Raw genomic sequence first — 22,368 nt, 5'->3', positions numbered from 1 at the left:
TACGTATGTATTTGTCTTTACTCTGCAACACTGTATTTCCTTGTAACGTGGTATTCTTACATATTCTTTCGAGAGAAAACTCTCCTGTGCATTCTCTTTTGAGGCTACACACTTAGACATACACGTAACACCCAAGCTTTTCGAGTTACAACGTGTTGTTTAGGAAAAAAAAAAAGATAATTTCGCAAGATGCGGGATTTCCTTAAAACGTGGTATTCTGATATATTTTGTGGAGAGTAAATTCCTTTGTGGGTTCTCTTTTGAGGCTACATGTTTAGACAACCACGCAACACCAAATCTTTTCTAGTTATAACGTGTTGTTTAGGAAAAATAAGATAATTTCACACTATGCGGGAGTTCTTTAATACGTGGTATTCTGACATATTTTTTCGAGAGAAAACTCTCCTGAGCACTCTCTTTTGAGGCTACACGATTAGACATAACGCCACACAAAATCTTTTCGAGTTACAACTTATTGTTTAGGAAATACAAGATAATTTTGTACGATGCTTTATTTCTTCTCTTTATATTTTAGTATTTTTAATACGTACATATTTGTCTTTACTCTGCAACACTGAATTTCCTTGTAACGTGGCATTCTTACATATTCTTTCGAGAGAAAACTCTCCTGTGCGTTCCCTTTTGAGGCTACATGCTTAGACATACACGCCACACCAAATCTTTTCCAGTTTCAACGTGTTTTTTAGGAAATACTAGATAATTTTATACGATGCATTATTTATTCTCGTAAAGTTTAAATATTTCTAATATGTAAGTATTTGTCTTTACTGTGCAAAACTGTATTTCCTTGAAACGTGGTATTCTTACATATTCTTGCAAGAGAAAACTCTCCTGTGCATTCTCTTTTGAGGCTACACACTTAGACATACACGCAACACCAAAGCTTTTCGAGGTAAAACATCTTGTTTAGGAAAAACAAGATAATATCGCACGATGCAGGATTTCCTTAAAACATGGTATTCTGACATATTTTTTCGAGAGAAAATTCTCCTGTGGGTTCTCTTTTGAGGCTACACATTTAGACATACACGCAACACCAAATCTTTTCGAGTTACAACGTGTTGTTTAGGAAATACAAGTTAATTTTTTACGATGCATTATTTCTTCTCGTAAAGTTTAAGTTTTTCTAATACATACGTATTTGTTTTTACTCAGCAACACTGTATTTACTTATAACGTGGTATTCTTACATATTCTTTCGAGAGAAAACTCTCCTGTGCATTCTGTTTTGAGGCTATACGCTTATACATACACGCAACACCAAAGCTTTTCGAGTTACATCCTGTTGTTTAGGAAAAACCAGATAATTTCGCACGATGCGGGATTTCCTTAAAACGTAGTATTCTGACATATTTTTTCCGAGAGAAAACTCTCCTGTGCATTCTCATTTGAGACTACCAGCTTAGACATACACGTAACACAAGATCTTGTCGAGTTAAAACGTGTTGTTTAGGGAAAAAAAAAGATAATTTCGCACGATGCTGGATTTCCTTAAAACGTGGTATTCTGACAAATTTTTTTGACAGAAATCTCTCCTGTGCGTTCTCTTTTGAGGCTACACGCTGAAACATACAAGCAACACCAAAGCATTTTGAGTTACAACATGTTCTTTAAGAAAAACAAGATAATATTGCACGATGCAGGATTTCTTTAAAACGTGTTGTTTAGGAAAAACAAGATAATATTGCACGATGCATTATTTCTTCTCGTAAAGTTTAAGTATTTCCAGTATGTATGTATTTGTATTTAATATGCAACAGTGTTGTTCCTTATAACGTGGTATTCTTACATATTCTTTTGAGATAAAACTGTCCGGTGTGTTCTCTTTTGAGGCTATATGATGAGACTTACAAGCTACTCCAAAGCTTTTCGAGTTACAACGTGTTGTTTAGGAAATACAATATAATTTCGCACGAGGCAGGTTTTCCTTAAAACGTGGTATTCTGACATATTTTTTCGAGAGAAAACTCTCCTGTACATTCTCTTTTGAGGCTACAAGCTTAGACATACACGCAACACCAAATCTTTTCGTGTTACAACATGTTGTTTAGGAACAACAAGACAATTTTGCATGATTCGTTATTTCTTCTCGTAAAGTTTAAGTATTTCCAATACGTATGAATTTGTCTTTACTCTGCAGCATTGTATTTCCTTATAACATGGTATTATTATATATTCTTTCCAGAGAAAACTCTCCTGTGCGTTCTCTTTTGAGGCTACACGCTTAGACATACACGCAGCACCAAAGCTTTTCCAGTTACAACGTCTTGTTTTAAAAAAACAAGATAATTTCGCAGGATGCGAGATTTCCATAAATCGTGGTATTCTGACATATTTTTTCGAGAGAATATTCTCCTGTTCATTCTCTTTTGAGGCTACATGCTTAGACATACACGCAACACCAAATCTTTTCGAGATACAACGTGTCGTTTAGAAAATACAAGATAATTTTGTACGATGTTTTATTTCTTCTCTTAATGTTAAAGTGTTTATAATACGTACTTATTTTTCTTTACTCTACAAGACTGTATTTCCTTGTAACGTGGTATTGTTACCTATTGTTACGAGAGAAAACTCTCCTGTGCATTCTCTTTTGAGTCTACACACTTAGACATACACGCAACACCAAAGCTTTTTGAGTTAAAACATGTTGTTTAGGGAAAAAAAGATAATTTCGCACGATGCAGGATTTCCTTAAAACGTGGTATTCTGACATATTTTTTCAATAGAAAGCTCTCCTGTGTGTTCTCTTTTGAGGCTACATGCTGAGACATACAAGCTACACCAGAACTTTTCGAGTTACAACGTGCTGTTTAGAAAAAACAAGATAATTTCGCATGATGCAGGATTTCCTTAAAACGTGGTATTCTGACTTATGTTTTCGAGGGAAAACTCTCCTGTGCGTTCTCTTTTGAGGCTACAAGCTTAGACATACACGCAACACCAAATCTTTTCGAATTACAACGTCCTGTTTAGGAAAAGCAAGATAATTTTTTTATGATGCTTTATTTTTTCCCTTAATTTTAAGTATTTCTAATATGTACGTATTTGTCTTTACTATGTAATACTGTATTTCCTTGTAACGTGGTATTGTTATATATTCTTTCGAGAGAAAACTCTCCTGTGCGTTCTCTTTTGAGGGTACATGCTTAGACATACACGCAATTCCACATCTTTTCGAGTTACCACGTGTTGTTTAGGAAAAACAAGATAATTTTGCATGATGCGTTATTTCTTCTTGTAAAGTTTAAGTATTTCCAATACGTACGTATTTTCTTTAATCTTTTACTCTGCAACACTGTATACCGTTATAACGAGGAATTCTTACATATTCTTTCAAGAGAAAACTCTCCTGTGCATTCTCTTTTGATGCTACATGCTTAGACATAAACGCAACACCAAAGATTTTCGAGTAACAACGTGTTGTTTAGGAAAAACAAGATAATTTCTCATGATGCGGCATTTCCTTAAAACGTGGTATTCTGACATATTTTTTTGAGAGAAAATTCTCCTGTGGGTTCTCTTTTGAAGCTACACGTTTAGACATACACGAAACACCAAATCTTTTCTATTTACAACGTGTTGTTTAGGAAAAACAAGATAATTTTGCAGGATGCATTATTTCATCTCGTAAAGTTTAAGTATTTCTAATACGTACGTATTTGTCTTTACTCTGCAACACTGTATTTCCTTATAACGTGGTATTCTTACATATTCTTTTGAGAGAAATCTCTCCTGTTCATTCTTGTCTGAGGCTACACACTTAGACATACTCGCAACACCAAACTTTTCAAGTTACACCGTGTTGTTTAGGAAAAACAAGATAATTTCGTACGATGAGCGATTTCCTTAAAACGGGGTATTCTTACATGTTTTTTCGAGAGAAAACTCTCCTGTGCATTCTCTTTTGAGGCTAGAAGCTTACACATACACGCAACATCAAATCTTTTCGAGTTACAACGTTTAGGAAAAACAAGATAATACCGCAAAATGTGGGATTTCCTAAACACGGGTACTCTGACATATTTTTTCGAGAGAAAACTCTCCTGTGCATTCTCTTTTGAGGCTACAGGCTTAGACATACACGCAACACCATATCTTTTCAAGTTACAACGTGTTGTTTAGGAAAAACAAGATAATATAATATGATGTGTTATTTCTTCTGGTAAAGTTTAAGTATTTCTAATAAGTACGTATTTGTCTTTACCTGCAACACTGTATTTCCTTGCAATGTGGTATTCTTACATATTCTTTGGAGAGAAAACTCTCCTGTGAGTTTTCTTTTGAGACTACACACTTAGACATACACGCAACACCAAAGCTTTTCAAGTTACAACATGTTGTTTAGGAAAAACAAGATAATTTCGCACGATACAGGATTTCCTTATAACGTGGTATTCTGACATATTTTTTCGAGAGAAAACACTCCTGTGCATTCTCTTTTGTGGCTACCAGCTTAGGCATACAAGTAGGACCAAATCCTTTCGAGTTACAACGTGTTGTTTAGGAAAAACAAAATAATTTTGCATGCTGCTTAATTTCTTCTCGTAAAGTTTAAGTATTTCCAATACGTACGTATTTGTCTTTACTCTGCAACACTATATTTCCTTATAACGTGGTATTCTGACATATTTTTTCAAGAGAAAAATCTCCTGTGTGTTCTCTTTTGCGACTACAAGCTTAGACATACACGCAACTCCAAATCTTTTCGAATTTCAACTTGTTGTTTAGGAAATACAAGATAATTTTGTACAGAGCGTTATTTCTTCTCGTACAGTTTAACTATTTCTAATACGTACGTATATGTCTTTACTCTGCAACACGGTATTTCTTTGTAACATGGTATTCTGATATATTTTTTCGAGAGAAAACTCTCCTGTGCATTCTCTTCTGAGGTTACACACTTAGACATACACGCAACACAAAGCTTTTCGAGTTAAAACGTGTTGCTTAGGAAAAACAAGATAATTTCGCACAATGCTGGATTTCCTTAAAACGTGGTATTCTGACATATTTTTTCAAGAGAAAGCTCTCCTGTGTGTTCTCTTTTGAGGCTACACGCTTAGACATACACGCAACACCAAAGCTTTTCGAGTTACAACGTGTTGTCTAGGAAAAACAAGATAATTGCGCTTGATGCGTTATTTCTTCTCTTAAAGTTTAAGTATTTCTTATACGTACTTATTTGTTTTTAACTCTGCAACACTGTTTAGGAAAAACAAGATAATTTTCCACGACGCTTTATTTCTTCTAGTAAAGTTTAAGTATTTCTAATACATACGTATTTGTCTTTACTCTGCAACACTGTATTTCCTTATAATGTGGTATTCTTACATATTCTTTCGAGAGAAATCTCTCCTGTGTGTTCTCTTTTGCGGCTACACGCTTAGAAATACACGCAACACCAAACTTTTTCGAGTTCCAACGTGTTGTTTAGGAAAAACAAGATAATTTCGCACGATGCAGGATTTCCTTATAACGTGGTATTATGACGTATTTTTTCGAGAGAAAATTCTCCTGTGCATTCTCTTTTGAGACTACATGCTTTAACATACACGCAACACAAAATCTTTTCGAGTTACAACGTGTTGCTTAGGAAATACAAGATAATTTTGCACGATGCGTTATTTCTTCTCGTGAAGTTTAAGTATTTCTAATACGTACGTATTGTCTTTACCATGCAACACTGTATTTCCTTATAACGTGATATTCTTACATATTCTTTCCAGAGAAAACTGTCCTGTGTGTTCTCTTTTGAGGATACACGCTTAGACATAAACACAACACCAAAGCTTTTCGAGTTACAACGTGTTGCTTAGGAAAAGCAAGATAATATCCCTTGATGCAGTATTTCCCTAAAACGTGGTATTCTGACACATTTTTTCCAGAGAAAACGTTCTTGTGCTTTCTCTTTTGAGGCTGCACGCGTACTCATACACGCAACACCAAATCTTTCGAGTTACAACGTGTTGTTTAGGAAATACAGGATAATTTTGTACACTGCATTATTTATTCTCATAAAGTTTAAGTATTTCTAATACGTGTGTATTTGTCTTTACTCTGCAACGCTGTATTTCTTTATAACATGGTATTCTTACATATTCTTTCGAGAGAAAACTCTCCTGTGCGTTCTCTTTTTAGGCTGCACGCTTAGAGAAAAACGCAACACCAAAGCTTTTCGAGTTACAAGTTGTATTCTGACATATTCTTTCGTGAGAAAACTCTTCTGTGCATTATAATGTGGTATTCTTACATATTCTTTCGAGAGAAAACTCTCCTGTGCATTCTCCTTTGAGGCTACACGCTTAGACATACAAGCAACAACAAAGATTTTCAAGTTACAACGTTTTCTTTAGGAAAAACAAGATAATTTCGCACGATGTGCGATTTCCTTATAACTGGGTATTCTGACATGTTTTTTCGAGAGAAAACTCTCCTGTGCGTTCTCTTTTGAGGCTAGAAGCTTAGACATACACGCAACACCAAATCTTTTCGAGTTACAACGTGTTATTTAGAAAGAAAAGATAATTTTGCAAGATGCGTTATTTCTTCTCATAAAGTTTAAGTATTTCCAATATGTACGTATTTGTCTTTAATATCCTACTCTGTATTTCCTTATAACGTTTTATTCTTACATATTCTTTCGAGTGAAAACTCTCCTGTGCGTTCTCTATTGAGGCTACACGCTTAGACATACACGCAACACCAAAGCTTTTCGAGTTAAGGAAAAACAAGATAATTTCCCACGATGCGTGATTTCCTTAAAAAGTGGTATTCTGACATATTTTTTTCGAGAGAAAACTCTCCTGTGCGTTCTCCTTTGAGGCTACACGCTTAGACATACACGCAACACCAAATCCTTTCGAGTTACAACATGTTTTTTAGGAAATACAAGATAATTTTTTTATGATGCGTTATTTCTTCTCGTAAAGTTTAAGTATTTTTAACACATACAAAGTTGTCTTTACTCTGCATCACTGTATTTCCTTATAACGTGGTATTCTTACATATTCTTTCGAGAGAAAACTCTCCTGTGCGTTCTCTTTTGAGGCTACACACTTAGACATACACTCTACACCAAAGTTTTTGAGTTTAAACATGTTGTTTATGAAAAACAAGATAAATTCATACGATGCGGGATTTCCATAAAACGTGGTATTGTGACATATTTTTTCGAGAGTAAAATATCCTGCGCGTTCTCTTTTGAGGCTGCATGCTTAGTCATACTTGCAACACCATATCTTTCGAGTTACAACGTGTTGTTTAGGAAAAACAAGATAATTTTGCACGACGCGTTATTTCTTCTAGTAAAGTTTAAGTATTTCTAATACATACGTATTTGTCTTTACTCTGCAACAGTGTATTTCCTTATAATGTGGTATTCTTACATATCCTTTCGAGAGAAATCTCTCCTGTGCATTCTCTTTTGCGGCTACACGCTTAGACATACACGCAACACCAAAGTATTTCGAGTTCCAACATGTTGTTTAGGAAAAACAAGATAATTTTGCACGATGCGGGATTTCCTTAAAACGCGGTATTCTGATATATTTTTTTCGAGAGAACATTCTCCTGTGGGTTCTCTTTTGAGGCTACAAGCTTAGACATACACGCAACACCAAATGTTTTCGAGTTACAATTTGTTGTTTAGGAAATACAAGAAAATTTTGTACGATGCGTTATTTCTTCTCATAAAGTTTTAGTATTTCTAATACATACGTATTTGTCTTTACTCTGCAACACTGTATTTCCTTATAATTTGGTATTCTTACATTTTCTTTTGAGAGAAAACTCTCCTGTGCGTTCTCTTTTGAGGCTGCACCCTTAGACATACACGCAACAGCAAGGCATTTCGAGTTAAAACGTGTTGTTTAGGAAAAACAAGATAATTTCGCACGATGCACGATTTCCTTAAAACATGGTATTCTGACATATTTTTTCGTGGGAAAACTCTCCTGTGCATTTTCTTTTACGGCTACAAGCTTAGACATACAAGCAACAGCAAATCTTTTCCAATTTCAACTTGTTGTTTAGGAAATACAAGATAATTTTTTACGGAGCGTTATTTCTTCTCATAAAGTTTAAGTATTTCTAATACGTACGTATTTGTCTTTACTCTGCAATACTCTATTTCCTTGTAACTTGGTATTCTTATACATTCTTTCGAGAGAAAACTGTCCTGTGCCTTCTCTTTTGAGGCTACAAACTTATACATACACGCAACACCAAATCTTTTCGAGTTACAGCATGTTTTTTAGGAAATACAAGATAATTTTTTACGATGCCTTATTTCTTCTAGTAAAGTTTAAATATAACTAATATGTACGTATTTGTCTTTACTCTGCAACACTGCATTTCCTTGTAATGAGGTATTCTTACATATTCCTTTGAGAGAAAACTCTCCTGTCTGTTCTCTTCTGAGGCTACACACTTAGACATAAACGCAACACCAAAACTTTTCGAGTTAAAACTGGTTGTTTAGGTAAAAACAAGATAATTTCGCACGATGGGGGATTTCCTTAAAACGTGGTATTCTAACATATTCATTCGAGAGAAAACTCTCCTGGGCGTTCTCTTTTGAGGATACACGCTTAGTCATACACGGAACACCAAAGATTTTTTAGTTACAACGTGTTGTTTATGAAAAATAAGATATTTTTGCACAATGCGTTATTTCTTCTCGAAAAGTTTAAGTATTTCTAATACGCACATATTAGTCTTTACTCTGCAACACTATATTTCCTTATAACGTGGTATTCTTACATATTCTTTCGAGAGAAAACTCTCCTGTGCGTTCTCTTTTGAAGCTGCACCTTAGACAAAAACGCAACACCAAAGCTTTTTGAGTTGCAACAAGTTGTTTATGAAAAAAAAGGTAATTTCTCACGATATGGGATTTTCTTAAAACGTGGTATTCTGACATATTTTTTCGATACAAAACTCTCCTGTGCGTTTTCTTTTGAGGCTACATGCTTAGACATACACGCAACACCAAAGCTTTTCGAGTTACAACGTGTTGTTTAGGAAAAACAAGATAATTTCGCACGATGCAGGATTTCCTTAAAATGTGGTATTCTGACATATTTTTTCGAGAGAAAATTCTACTGTCGGTTCTCTTCTGAGGCTACCCATTTACACATACACACAGCAGCAAATCTTTTTGAGTTACAACGTGTTGTTTAGGAAATACAAGATAATTTTATACGATGCGTTATTTCTTCTCGTAAAGTTTAAGTATTTCTAATATGTACATATTTGTCTTTACTCTGCAACACTGTATTTCCTGATAACGTGGGATTCTTACATATTCTTTCGAGAGAAAACTCTCATGTGCGTTCTCTTTTGAGGCTACATGCTGAGACATACAAGCTACACTAAAGCTTTTCGAGTTTCAACGTTTTGTTTAGGAAAAGCAAGATAATTTCGCACGATGCGGGATTTCCATAAAACGTGGTATTCTGACCTATTTTTTTGAGAGAAAACACTCCTGCGCGTTCGCTTTTGAGGCTACAAGCTAAGACATACACGTAACAAAAAATCTTTTCGAGTTACAACCTGATGATTAGGAAAAACAAGATAATTTTGCACGATGCGTTATTTCTTCTCGTAAATTTTAAGTATTTCCAGTATGTACGTATTTGTCTTTAATCTGCAACACTGTATTTCCGTAAAACATGTTATTCTTACATATTCTTTTGAGAGAAAACTGTCCTATGCGTTCTCTTTTGAGGCTGCACGCTTAGACAAAAACGCAACACCAAAGCTTTTCGAGTTAAAACAAGTTGTTTAGAAAAAATGATAATTTCGCACGATGGAGGATTTCCTTAAAACGTGGTATTCTTACATATTCTTTCGAGAGTAAACTCTCCTGTGTGTTCTCTTTTGAGGCTACATGTTTAGACATACACGCAACAGCAAAGATTTTCAAGTTACACCATGTTGTTTAGGAAAAACAAGATTATTTCTCACGATGAGCGAATTCCTTAAAACGGGGTATTCTGACATGTTTTTTCGAGAGAAAACTCTCCTGTGCGTCCTCTTTTAAGGCTAGAAGCTTAGACATACACGCAACACCAAATCTTTTCGAGTTAGAATGTTTAGGAAAAACAAAATAATTCTGCACAATGCGGGATTTCCTAAAAAGGTGGTATTCTGACATATTTTTCGAGAAAAAATTCTCCTGTGCGTTATCTTTTGAGGATACAGGATTAGACATACATGCAACACCATATCTTTTCGAGTTACAACGTGTTGTTTAGTAAATACCAGATCATATTGTATGATGTGTTATTTCTTCTGGTAAAGTTTAAGTATTTCTAATACGTATGTATTTGTCTTTACCTGCAACACTGTATTTCCTTGTAACGTGGTATTCTTACTTATTCTTTCGAGAGAATACTCTACTGTGCGTTCTCTTTTGAGGCGGCACCCTTATACATACATGCAACACCAAAGCTTTTCGAGTTACAACGTGTTTTTTAGGAAAAAACAAGATAATTTCGCAAGATGCGGGATTTCTTTAAAACGTGTTATTCTGGCATATTTTTTGGAGCGAAAATTCTCCTGTGGGTTCTCTTTTGAGGCTACACATTTAGACTTACAAGCAACACCAAATCTTTTCAGGTTACAACGTGTTGTTTAGGATATACAAGATAATTTTTTACGATGCATTATTTCTTCTCGTAAGTTTAAGTATTTCTAATACTTACGTAATTGTCTTTACTATGCAACACTGTATTTGCTTATAACGTGGTATTCTTCCATATTCTTTTGAGAGACAACGCTCTTGTGCGTTCTCTTTTGAGGCTACAGGCTTAGACATATGCGCAACACCAAAGCTTTTCAAGTTACAACGTGTTGTTTAGGTAAAACAAGATAATTTCTTACGATGAGCGATTTCCTTAAAATGGGGTATTCTGACATGTTTTTTTCTAGAGATAACTCTCCTGTACGTTCTCTTTTGAGGCTGCACGATTAGACATACACGCAATAGCAAATCTTTTCGAGTTACAGCGTGTTGTTAAGGAAAAACAAGATAATTTCACAAGATGCGGGATTTTCTTAAAACGTGGTATTCTGACATATTTTTTCGAGAGAAAACTTTCCTGTGCATTCTCTTTTGAGGCTACAAGCTTAGACATACACGCAACACCAAATCTTTTCGAATTTCAACTTGTTGTTTAGGAAATAGAAGATAATTTTGTAAGGAGCGTTATTTCTTCTTGTAAAGCTTAAGTATTTCTAATATGTATGTATTGGTCTTTATTCTGCAACACTGTATTTCCTTGTAATGTGGTATTCTGACATATTCTTTCAAGAGAAAACTCTCCTGTGCATTCTCTTCTGAGGCTACACACTTACACATACACGCAACACCAAAGCTTTTCGAGTTAAAACGTGTTGTTTAGGAAAAACAAGATAATTTCGCACAATGCTGGATTTCCTTAAAACGTGGTATTCTGACATGTTTTTTCGAGTGAAAACTCTCTGTGCGTTCTCTTTTGAGGCTACACGCTTAGTCATACACTCAACAACAAATCTTTACAAGTTACAACGTGTTGTTTACGAAATACAAGATAATTTTGTACGCTGTGTTATTTCTTCTCGTAAAGTTTAAGTATTTGTAATATTTACGTATTTGTCTTTACTCTGCAACACTGTATTTCCTTGTAATGAGGTATTCTTAAAACGTGGTATTCTGACATATTTTTGCGAGAGAAAATTCTCCTGTGCATTCTCTTTTGAGGCTACACACTTAGACATACACGCAACACCAAATCTTTTCGAGTTACAACATGTTGTTTAGGAAATACAAGATAATTTTGTACGATGAGGTATTTCTTCGAGTAAAGTTTAAGTATTACTAATACATACATAGTTGTCTTTACTCTGCAAAACTGTATTTCCTTATAACGTTGTATTCTTACATATTCTTTCGAGAGAAAACTCTCCTGTGCATTCTCTTTTGAGGCTACACGCTTAGACATACATGCAATACCAAAGCATTTCGAGTTACTAAGTGTTTTTAGGAAAAACAAGATAATTTCGCACGATGCGGGATTTCTTTAAAACGTGGTATTCTGACATATGTTTTTGAGAGAAAACTCTCCTGTGCATTCTCTTTTGAGGCTACAAGCATTGACATACACGCAGCACCAAATCTTTCGAGTTACAACCTGTTGTTAGGAAATACAAGATAATTTTGCACGATGCTTTATTTCTTCTCATAAAGTTCAAGTATTCCTAATATGTACGTATTTGTCTTTACTCTGCAACACTGTATTTCCTTGTAATGTGGTATTCTTACATATTCTTTCGAGTGAAACTCTCCTGTGCATTCTCTTTTGAGGCTACATGCTTAGACATACACGCAACACCAAAGCTTTTCGAGTTACAATGTGCAGTGTAGGAAAAAAAGATATTTTCGCACGATGCTGGGTTTCCTTAAAACGTGGTATTCTGACATATTTTTTGAGAGAAAACTCTCCTGTGCATTCTCTTTTCCGGCTACATGCTTAGACATACACGCAACACCAAATCTTTATGAATATCAACGAGTTGTTTAGGAAATATAATATAATTTTGTAGGGAGCGTTATTTCTTCTCATAAAGTTTAAGTATTTCTAATACGTATGTATTTGTCTTTACTCTGCAACACTGTATTTCCTTGAAACGTGGGATTCTGACATATTCTTTCGAGAGAAAACTCTCCTGTGCATTCTCTTCTGAGGCTACACACTTAGGCAAACAACACCAAAGCTTTTCGAGTTATAACGTGTTGTTTATGAAAAGAAAGATAATATCGCACAATGCTGGATTTCCTTAAAACATGGTATTCTGACATATTTTTTCGAGAGAAGATTCTCCTGTGTGTTTTCTTTTGAGGCTACACGCTTAGTCAAACACTCAACAACAAATCTTTTCGAGTTACAATGTGTTGTTTAGGCAAAACCAGATAATTTTGCATGATGTGTTATTTCTTCTCATAAAATTTAAGTATTTCTAATACGTACATATTTGTCTTTACTCTGCAACACTGTATTCCGTTATAACGTGGAATTCTTACATATTCTTTCGAGAGAAAACTCTCCTGTGCGATCTCTTTTGAGGCTACATGCCTATACATACAGGCAACACCAAAGCTTTTCGAGTTACAACGTGTTGTTTAGGAAAAACAAGATAATTTTGCATGATGTAGTAATTCCCTAAAACGTGGTATTCTGACATATTTTTTTTCGAGAGAAAACTCTCCTGGGCATTCTCTTCTGAGGCTACACACTTACACATACACGCAACACCAAAGCTTTTCGAGTTAAAACGTGTTGTTTAGGAAAAACAAGATAATTTCGCACAATGCTGGATTTCCTTAAAACGTGGTATTCTGACATGTTTTTTCGAGTGAAAACTCTCTGTGCGTTCTCTTTTGAGGCTACACGCTTAGTCATACACTCAACAACAAATCTTTACAAGTTACAACGTGTTGTTTACGAAATACAAGATAATTTTGTACGCTGTGTTATTTCTTCTCGTAAAGTTTAAGTATTTGTAATATTTACGTATTTGTCTTTACTCTGCAACACTGTATTTCCTTGTAATGAGGTATTCTTAAAACGTGGTATTCTGACATATTTTTGCGAGAGAAAATTCTCCTGTGCATTCTCTTTTGAGGCTACACACTTAGACATACACGCAACACCAAATCTTTTCGAGTTACAACGTGTTGTTTAGGAAATACAAGATAATTTTGTACGATGAGGTATTTCTTCGAGTAAAGTTTAAGTATTACTAATACATACATAGTTGTCTTTACTCTGCAAAACTGTATTTCCTTATAACGTTGTATTCTTACATATTCTTTCGAGAGAAAACTCTCCTGTGCATTCTCTTTTGAGGCTACACGCTTAGACATACATGCAATACCAAAGCATTTCGAGTTACTAAGTGTTTTTAGGAAAAACAAGATAATTTCGCACGATGCGGGATTTCTTTAAAACGTGGTATTCTGACATATGTTTTTGAGAGAAAACTCTCCTGTGCATTCTCTTTTGAGGCTACAAGCATTGACATACACGCAGCACCAAATCTTTCGAGTTACAACCTGTTGTTAGGAAATACAAGATAATTTTGCACGATGCTTTATTTCTTCTCATAAAGTTCAAGTATTCCTAATATGTACGTATTTGTCTTTACTCTGCAACACTGTATTTCCTTGTAATGTGGTATTCTTACATATTCTTTCGAGTGAAACTCTCCTGTGCATTCTCTTTTGAGGCTACATGCTTAGACATACACGCAACACCAAAGCTTTTCGAGTTACAATGTGCAGTGTAGGAAAAAAAAGATATTTTCGCACGATGCTGGGTTTCCTTAAAACGTGGTATTCTGACATATTTTTTGAGAGAAAACTCTCCTGTGCATTCTCTTTTCCGGCTACATGCTTAGACATACACGCAACACCAAATCTTTATGAATATCAACGAGTTGTTTAGGAAATATAATATAATTTTGTAGGGAGCGTTATTTCTTCTCATAAAGTTTAAGTATTTCTAATACGTATGTATTTGTCTTTACTCTGCAACACTGTATTTCTTGAAACGTGGGATTCTGACATATTCTTTTGAGAGAAAACTCTCCTGTGCATTCTCTTCTGAGGCTACACACTTAGGCAAACACACAACACCAAAGCTTTTCGAGTTATAACGTGTTGTTTATGAAAAGAAAGATAATATCGCACAATGCTGGATTTCCTTAAAACGTGGTATTCTGACATATTTTTTCGAGAGAAGATTCTCCTGTGTGTTTTCTTTTGAGGCTACACGCTTAGTCAAACACTCAACAACAAATCTTTTCGAGTTACAATGTGTTGTTTAGGCAAAACCAGATAATTTTGCATGATGTGTTATTTCTTCTCGTAAAATTTAAGTATTTCTAATACGTACATATTTGTCTTTACTCTGCAACACTGTATTCCGTTATAACGTGGAATTCTTACATATTCTTTCGAGAGAAAACTCTCCTGTGCGATCTCTTTTGAGGCTACATGCCTATACATACAGGCAACACCAAAGCTTTTCGAGTTACAACGTGTTGTTTAGGAAAAACAAGATAATTTCGCATGATGTAGTAATTCCCTAAAACGTGGTATTCTGACATATTTTTTTTCGAGAGAAAACTCTCCTGGGCATTCTCTTTTGAGGCTACAAGCTTAGACATACACGGAACAACAAATCTTTTCGAGTTACAACGTGTTGTTTAGGAAAAACAAGATAATTTTGCACGATGCGTTATTTCTTCTTGTAAAGTTTAAGTATTTCTAATATGTACATATTTGTCTTTACTCTGCAACACTATATTTCCTTATAACGTGGTATTCTTACATATTCTTTCGAGAGAAAACTCTCTTGTGCGTTCTCTTTTGAGGCTGCACCTTAGACAAAAACGCAACACCAAAGCTTTTCGAGTTACAACAAGTTGTTTAGGAAAAACGAGATAATTTCTCATGATGCGGGATTTTCTTAAAACGTGGTATTCTGACATATTCCTTCAAGAGAAAACTCTCATGTGCATTCTCTTTTGAGGCTAGAAGCCTTGACATACACGCATCACCAAATCTTTTCTTGTTACAACGTGTTATTTAGGATAAACAAGATAATTTTGCACGTTGAGTTATTTCTTCTCATAAAGTTTAAGTATTTCCAATATGTATGTATTTCTCTTTAATATGCAACTCTGTATTTCCTCATAATGTGGTATTCTTACATATTCTTTTGAGTGAAATCTCTCCGGTGCGTTCTCTATTGAGGCTACACGCTTAGACATACACGCAACACCAAAGCTTTTCGAGTTAAAATATGTTGTTTGGAAAAACTAGATAATTTGTCATGATGCAGGATTTCCTTAAAACATGGTATTGTGACATAATTTTTAGAGAGAAAACTTTCTTGTGCTTTCTCTTTTGAGGCTGCACCCTTATACATACACGCAAAACCAAACACCCTTATACATACACGCTTAATCATACATGCAACACCAAATCTTTTCGAGGTACAATGTGTTGTTTAGGAAAAACAAGATAATTTTGCATGATGCGTCATTTCTTCTCATAAAGTTTAAGTATTTCTAATACGTACTTATTTGTTTTTACTCTGCAACACTGTATTCCGTTATAACGTTGAATTCTTTCATATTCTTTAAAGAGAAAACTCTCCTGTCCATTCTCTTTTGAGGCTACATGCTTAGACATAAACGCAACACCAAAGATTTTCGAGTTACAACGTGTTGTTTAGGAAAAACTAGATTATTTCGCATGATGCGGTATTTCCTTAAAACGTGGTGTTCTGACATACTTTTTTCGAGAGAAAATTCTTCTGTGGGTTCTCTTTAGAGGCTACAAATTTAGACATACAAGCAACACCAAATCTTTTCTAGTTACAAAGTGTTGTTTAGGAAAAACAAGATAATTTTGCACGATGCATTTTTTCTTCTCGTAAATTTTAAGTATTTCTAATACGTACGTATTTGTCTTTACTCTGCAACACTGTATTTCCTAATAACGTGGTATTCTTACACATTCTTTCGAGAGAAAAATCTCCTCTTCGTTCTCTTTTGATGCTACACGCTTAGACATACACGCAACACCAAAGCTTTTCGAATTACAAGGTGTTGTTCAGGAAAAACAAGATAATTTCGCACGATGCGGGATTTTCTTAAAACGTGGTATTCTGACATATTTTTTTGATAGAAAACTCTCCTTTGTGTTCTCTTTTGAGTCTACACGCTTAGACATACACGCACCACCAAAGCTTATCGAGTCCAATGTGTTGTTTAGGCAAAACAAGATAAGTTCGCACGATGAAGGATTTCCTTCAAACGTGGTATTCTGACATATTTTTTCGCGAGAAAATTCTCCTGTGGGTTCTCTTTTGAGGCTACCCATTTACACAAACACACAACACCAAATCTTTTGGAGTTACATCGTGTTGTTTAGGAAAAACAAGATAATTTTGCATGATGTGTTATTTCTTCTTGTAAAGTTTAAGTATTTCTAATACGTACGTATTTGTTTTTACTCTGCAACACTGTATTTCCTTATAACGTGGTATTCTTACGTATTCTTTTGAGAGAAAACTTTCTGCTGCATTCTCTTTTGACGCTAAATGCTTAGACATACACGCAACACCAAAGCTTTTCGAGTTACAACGTGTTGTTTAAGAAAAACAACATAATTTCGCACGAAGCGGGATATCCTTAAAACGTGGTATTCTAACATATTTTTTCGAGTGAAAACTCTCCTGTGCATACTCTTTTGAGGTTACACGATTAGACATACACGCCACTTCAATTATTTTCAAATTACAACCTTTTGTTTAGGAAATACAAGATAATTTTATACCATGCGTTATTTCTTCTCGTAAATTTAAGTGTTTCTAATATGTACGTATTTGTCTTTACTCTGCAAAATTGTATTTCCTTGTAACATGGTATTCTGACATATTCTTGCGAGAGAAAACTCTCCTGTGTGTTCTCTTTTGAGGCTACAAGCTTAGACATACACGCAACACCAAATCTTTTCGAGTTACAAGGTGTTGTTTAGGAAAAACAAGATAATTTTGCATGATGCGTTATTTTTTCTTGTAAAGTTTAAGTATTTCTAATAGGTACGTATTTGTCTTTACTCTGGAACACTATATTTCCTTATAACGTGGTATTCTTACATATTCTTTCGAGAGAAAACTCTCCTGTGCATTCTCTATTGAGGCTGCATCTTAGATTAAAACGCAACACCAAAGCTTTTCGAGTTACAACAAGTAGTTTAGGAAAAAAAAAGATAATTTCTCATGACGCGGGATTTCCTAAAACGTGGTATTCTGACATATTTTTTCGAGAAAAAACTCTCCTGTGCATTCTATTTTGAGGCTACACGCTTAGACATACACGCAACACCAAAGCTTTTCAAGTTACAACGTTACTTGTCTTTACTCTGCAACACTGTATTTCCTTATAACGTGGTATTCTTACATATTCTTGCGAGAGAAATCTCTCCTGTGCATACTATTTTGAGGCTACACGCTTAGACATACACGCAACACCAATGCTTTTCGAGTTACAACATGTTGTTTAGGAAAAACAAGATAATTACGCACGATGCGGCATTTCCATAACACGTGGTATTCTGACATATATTTTCGAGAGAAAACTCTCCTGTGCGTTCTCTTTTGAGGCTACACGCTTAGACATACACGCAACACCAAAGCTTTTCAAGTTACAACGTGTTCTTTAGGAAAAACAAGATAATTTCACATGATGAGGGATTTCCTTAAAACGTGGTACTCTGACATATTTTTTCGAGAGTAAGCTCACCTGTGCGTTCTCTTTTGAGGCTACACGCTTAGACATACACACAATACCAAAGCTATTCGAGTTACAACGTGTTGTTTAGGAAAAACAAGATAATTTTGACTATGCGTTATTTCTTCTTGTAAAGTGTAAGTTTTTCTAATAAGTACATATTTGTCTTACTCTGCAACACGGTATTTCCTTATAATGTGGTATTCTTACATATTCTTTTGAGAGAAAACTCTCCTGTGCGTTCTCTTTTGAGGCTACATGCTTAGGCATACACGCAACACCAAAGCTTTTCGAGTTACAACGTGTTCATTAAGAAAAACAAGATAATTTCGCACATTACGGGATTTCCTTAATACGTGGTATTCTGACATAGTTTTTCGAGAAAACTCTCCTTTGCATTCTCTTTTGAGGCTACAAGCTTAGACATAAACATAACACAAAATCTTTTCGAGTTACAACGTGTTGTATATGAAAAAAAGATAGTTTCACACGATGCAGGATTTCCTTAAAACGTGGTATTCTGACATATTTTTTCGAGAGAAATTTCTCCTGTGGGTTCTCTTTTGATGGTACAAGTTTAGACATACACACAACACCAAATCTTTTCGAGCTAAAACGTGTTGTTTAGGAAATACTAGATAATTTAGTACGATGCATTATTTCTTCCCGTAAAGTTTAAGTATTTCTAATTTATAGTATTTGTCTTTACTTTGTAAAACTGTATTTCCTTGTAACATGGTATTCTTATACATTCTTGCGAGAGAAAACTTTCCTGTGCATTCTCTTTTGAGGCCACACACTTAGACATACACCCAACACCAAAGTTTTCGAGTTAAAACATGTTGTTTAGGAAAAACAAGATAATTACGCACGATGCAGGATTTCCATAAAACGTGGTATTCTGACATATTTTTTTTTCGAGAGAAAATGCTCCTGTGGATTCTCTTTTGAGGCTACACGTTTAGACATACACGAAACACCAAATCTTTTCGAGTTACAACGTGTTGTTTAGGAAATACAAGATAATTTTTTACGATGCGTTATTTCTTCTTGCAAAGTTAAAGTATTTCTAATATGTATGTATTTGTCTTTACTCTGCAACACTGTATTTCCTTATAACGTGGCATTCTTACATATTCTTTCGAGAGAAAACTCTCCTGTGCGTTCTCTTTTGAGGCTACATGCTTACACATACACGCAATACCAAAGCTTTTCAAGTTACAACGTGTTTAAGAAAAACAAGATAATTTCGCACAATGCAGGATTTCCTTAAAACGTGGTATTCTGACATATTTTTTTTTGAGATCAAACCCTCCTGTGCATTCTCTTTTGTGGCTAAAAGCTTAGACATACACGCAACACAAAATCGTGTTGAGTTACCACATGATGTTTAGGAAAAACTAGATAATATTGCATGATGCGTTATTTCTTCTTGTAAAGTTTAAGTATTTCCAATACGTACATATTTGTCTTAACTCTGCAACACTGTATTTCCTTATAATGTGGTATTCTTACATATTCTTTCGAGAGAAAGCTCTCCTGTGCATTCTCTTTTGAGGCTGCACGCTTAGACAAAAACGCAACACCAAAGCTTTTCGAGTTACAACAAGTTGTTTAGGAAAAACAAGATAATTTCACACGATACGGGATTTTCTTAAAACGTGGTATTCTGACGTATTTTTTCGATAGAAAACTCTCCTGTGCGTTCTCTTTTGAGGCTACACGCTTAGACATACACGCAACACCTAAGCTTTTCGAGTTACAACGTGTCGTTTAGGAAAAACAAGATAATTTCGCATGAAGCAGGATTATTTAAAATGTGGTATTCTGACATATTTTTTCGAGAGAAAATTCTCCTTTGGGTTCTCTTTCGAGGCTACATATTTACACATACACAGAACACCAAATCTTTTCTAGTTACAACGTGTTGTTTAGGAAATACAAGATAATTTTTTTGTTGTTTTTTTTTTTTTTTTGTATTTCTTTTTTTTTGTTTTTTTTTTGTTTTTTATTTTTTAATTCAGTATATTTTTATTTACATTTCAAACGATTTCCCCTTTCCCAGCCCCCCAATCCCAAAAAGTCCCGTAAGCCTCCTTCTCTCCCTCTGTCCTCCAACCCACTCCTTCCCACTTCCCCGTTCTGGTTTTGCTGAATACTGCTTCATTGAGTCTTTCCAGAACAAGGGGCCATTCTTCCTTTCTTCTTGTACCTCATTTGATGTGTAGATTATGCTTTGGGTAATCCAGGTTTCTAGGTTAATATCCACTTATTAGTGAGTGCATACCATGATTCATCTTTTGAGTCTGGGTTACCTCACTTAGTATGATGTTCTCTAGGTCCATCCATTTGCCTAAGAATTTCATGAATTCATTGTTTCTAATGGCTGAATAGTACTCCATTGTGTAGATATACCAAATTTTTTGCATCCACTCCTCTGTTGAGGGATACCTGGATTCTTTCCAGCACCTGGCAATTATAAATAGGGCTGCTATGAACATAGTAGAGCATGTATCCTTATTACATGGTGGGGAATCCTCTGGGTATATGCCCAGGAGTGGTATGATGAGTTATTTCTTCTCGTAAAGTTTAAGTATTTCTAATATGTAAGTATTTGTCTTTACTCTGCAACACTGTATTTCCTTATAACGTGGTATTCTTACATATTCTTGTGAGAGAAATCTCTCCTGTGCATACTCTTTTGAGGCTACATGCTTAGACATACACACAACACCAATGCTTTTCGAGTTACAACATGTTGTTTAGGAAAAACAAGATAATTACGCACGATGCGGCATTTCCATAACACGTGGTATTCTGACATATATTTTCGAGAGAAAACTCTCCTGTGCGTTCTCTTTTGAGGCTACAAGCTTAGACATACATGCAACACCAAATCTTTTCGAGTTACAATGTGTTGTTTAAGAAATACAAGATAATTTTGTACGATGCATTATTTCTTCTCGTAAAGTTTAAGTATTTCTACTACGTACGTATTTGTCTTTATTCTGCAACACTTTATTTCCTTATGACGTGGTATTCTTACATATTCTTTCGAGGGAAAACTCTCCTGTGCATCCTATTTTGAGGCTACACGCTTAGACATACACGCAACACCAAATCTTTTCGAGTTACAACGTGTTGTACAGGAAAAACAAGATAATTTTGCACGATGCGGGATTTCTTTGAAATGTGGTTTTCAGACATACTTTTTCGAGAGAAAACTCTCCTGTGCGTTCTCTTTTGAGGCTATAAGCTTTGACATACATGCCACATCAAATCTTTTCAAGTTACAACCTGTTCTTTAGGAAATACAAGATGATTTTGTAAGATGCGTTACTTCTTCTTGTAAGTTTAAGTATTTCCAATATGTACGTATTTGTCTTTACTCTGAAACACTTTATTTTTTTATAACGTGGTATTCTACATATTCTTTCGAGAGAAAACTCTCCTGTGCGTTCTCTTTTGAGGCTACGTGCTTAGACATACACGCAACACCAAAGCTTTTCAAGTTACAACGTGTTGTTTAGGAAAAACAAGATAATTTTGCACGATGAGGGATTTCCTTAAAACGTGGTATTCTGACATATTTTTTTGAGAGAAAACTCTCCTGTGCGTTCTCTTTTGAGGCTACATGCTTAGGCATACACGCAACACCAAAGCTTTTCGAGTTACAACGTGTTCTTTAAGAAAAACAAGATAATTTCGCACAATGCGGGATTTCCTGAAAACGTGGTATTCTGACATAGTTTTTCGAGAGAAAACTCACCTTTGCATTCTCTTTTGAGGCTACAAGCGTAGACATACATGTAACACAAAATCTTTTCGAGTTACAACGTGTTGTTTACGAAAAAAAAAGATAATTTCACATGATGCAGGATTTCCTTAAAACGTGGTATTCTGACATATTTTTTGTGAGTAATTTCTCTAGTGGGTTCTCTTTTGATGCTACATGTTTAGACATACACACAACACCAAATCTTTTCGAGTTAAAACATG

Source organism: Apodemus sylvaticus, chromosome 17, assembly GCF_947179515.1.
Source record: "Apodemus sylvaticus chromosome 17, mApoSyl1.1, whole genome shotgun sequence".
In the NCBI taxonomy this organism is placed as follows: Eukaryota; Metazoa; Chordata; class Mammalia; order Rodentia; family Muridae; genus Apodemus; species Apodemus sylvaticus.
Note: the sequence above shows the minus strand (reverse complement) of the source record.